Source organism: Orycteropus afer, unplaced genomic scaffold (assembly GCF_000298275.1).
Source record: "Orycteropus afer afer isolate SDZICR_OR568_19922 unplaced genomic scaffold, OryAfe1.0 scaffold00341, whole genome shotgun sequence".
In the NCBI taxonomy this organism is placed as follows: domain Eukaryota; kingdom Metazoa; phylum Chordata; class Mammalia; order Tubulidentata; family Orycteropodidae; genus Orycteropus; species Orycteropus afer.
In genome coordinates, this window is record NW_006921928.1 from 2,922,504 (window position 1) to 2,924,910 (window position 2,407).

Genomic DNA, 2,407 nt, shown 5'->3' on the forward strand with positions numbered 1-2,407 from the left:
GTAAACTGTGGTCAATGTCATGAGACAAAGTATATGTAAACTGGTGTATGGAAAGTGAATTTGCTCTGTAAATCTTCACCCAAATCACAATAAAAAAAAAAATACACCTTTGCTACCTTACCCATTTCTATGGGTTTCTATGGGTCAGGAATCTGGGTGTGGCTTAGTCAGGAGCCTTTGGTTTAGGATCTCTCATGAAGCTGCAATCAAGGTGGGAGCTGGAACCACTCAAGATTCAATTTGGGGGGAGGATCTGCTTGCAAGCTCACTCATGTTTCTGTTGGCTAGAGACATCAGTTCTTTGCCATGTGGGCCTCTTCACAGGACAGCTCACAACATGGCAGCTGGCTTCCCTCAGAGAAAATGAGCAAGAGATGAAGAAAGTGGGCCCAAGACAATAACCAAGTCTTTTTATAACCAAATCCAAGAAGTGACATTTCATCACTTCTTCTGTATTTTATTCATTAAAAGTGAGTCATTACATCTACACTCAAGGGGAGGTGATTGCACGACGAGTAATACCAGGATCCAGGGTCATTGGAAGCCATCTTAGAGGCTTCCTACCACATATAACAACAACAACAACAAAAAAAAACAACTCACTGCCATGGAGTCAATTTGACTCAGAGCAACCCCTCCTTGGGTTTCTGAAGTGGTATCTCTTTGGAAGTAGGTTGGCCAATCTTCCTTCCTAGGAGTGGCTGGTGGGTTTTAACCGCCAGCCTTCTGGTTAGCAGGCAAATGCCTTAGGCACTGCACCACTACCTCTCAGCAGCCTTTCAAAGAATTTTGATCATCATATCAAAGGGGAAAAATCTGGTTCAGAGAGTGTAAATAAGTTTTCCCAAGTCATATATTTGGTAAACAGAAAGGAAGGAAGTGGAGGAAGAAGTTGAAGCATAAAGTCATTACTGAGTAATATAAAAAAAACCAAACTCACTGCTGTCAAGTTGGATCTGACTCATAGTGACCCCTCCTTGGGTTTCTAAGACAGTATCTCTACAGAAGTAGATTGCCCAGTCTTCCTTTCAAGGAGTGACTGGTAGGTTTGAACCTCCAGCCTTCTGGTTAGAAGTCAAATGCCTTAGGCACTGTATGGCAGATTGTATTTTCCAAAGATGGCCACCACAACACAGCCCATTTCCCCATGTTTTTCTTATAATGTGATATTGACACGTCTCCCATAAAGAGATGGAGGTCTATATTTCCTCCCTTTGAACTTGGGTGGGTGGGTGACTACAGCAGAAGTGACACTATTTGACTTCCAAAGCAAAGTCTTAAAAGATATCAACACTTCTGCCTACTTCTTTTGAGATGTTCATACTTGGAACTCAGCAGTCATGCTGTGAGGAAGCCCAAGCTAACCCATGTGCAGAAACCAAAGATAAGTGCTCTGACTGACAGTCCAATTGGGATCCTAGCCATCAGCCAACATTTACCACCAGACATGTGAGTATACAAGCTTTCCAAGGATTCCAGTGCCAGTCTTTGAATCTTCCCAATTATTATGGATTGAATTGGGGAGACACAATTCAATCCATAAGATGAAGTTCACATTCTAATGGCAGACACAGATCACAATCACATAACCTAATGAATTCTATCAGGAAAATAAACTAGGAGAATGTATTATGGGGATACTGCTTGAGCTAGGGTGCTCAGAGGAGGCCTATTTGAGGCAGTGCCATTTGAGTTGAGATGTGAATGATGGGAAAAGGCAACGAGCAAAGAACAGGCGAAAAGCATTCCCAGCTGAAGGGACAGCAAATTCACGGGGGACAAGCTTGCATGGGGGCTCTTTGAAGGAGGTCAACAGCTGGGAGGTAGCAGAGGGCTCCAAGGGATCTGACAGAGATGGGTCCCACTGCCTGAGGCAAGGATGGGAAACTTCATTTTTTGATAATGAAATGCCAAACGTGTTCCATTTGTCTCCTCACAGACAACCTGTCAGGTAGGCAGAGCTGGAAGGTAGGATTGGGGGCACAGGTCAGATCTGATGTTCCAGGAAAGTGGGTTCCAGAGACATCAGCACAAGCTATCTCAGAGTCAGCCCAGTCCTGCCCAAAGCCTGCTCTGTGCTGAGCTGACCACCACTCCTGGCCAAGGGAAGGGAGAGGGGTGGATGAGGAGGCCAGAGTGACTCCCACACACATCTATGGAGTCTTTCTCCTCTCAATAAACTCAGCAGAATCTGGCCTTTGTCTGGGGCCACTGTTCCCCAGGCAGATCTCATAAAGGAACTGAAACTGCAGGCAGGGCCTATGGACAGGGCAATCCTGGCTGTCCTCACAATGGTGGGGTGAGGAGGTTACAGCTCAACACCAGTTGCCCAGAATCTCATCCATGGGGACTTTTCTTGATTTTGTTGTTTCTGGTCGTTGGCCTGATACTTGATTTGAGCCTCCTG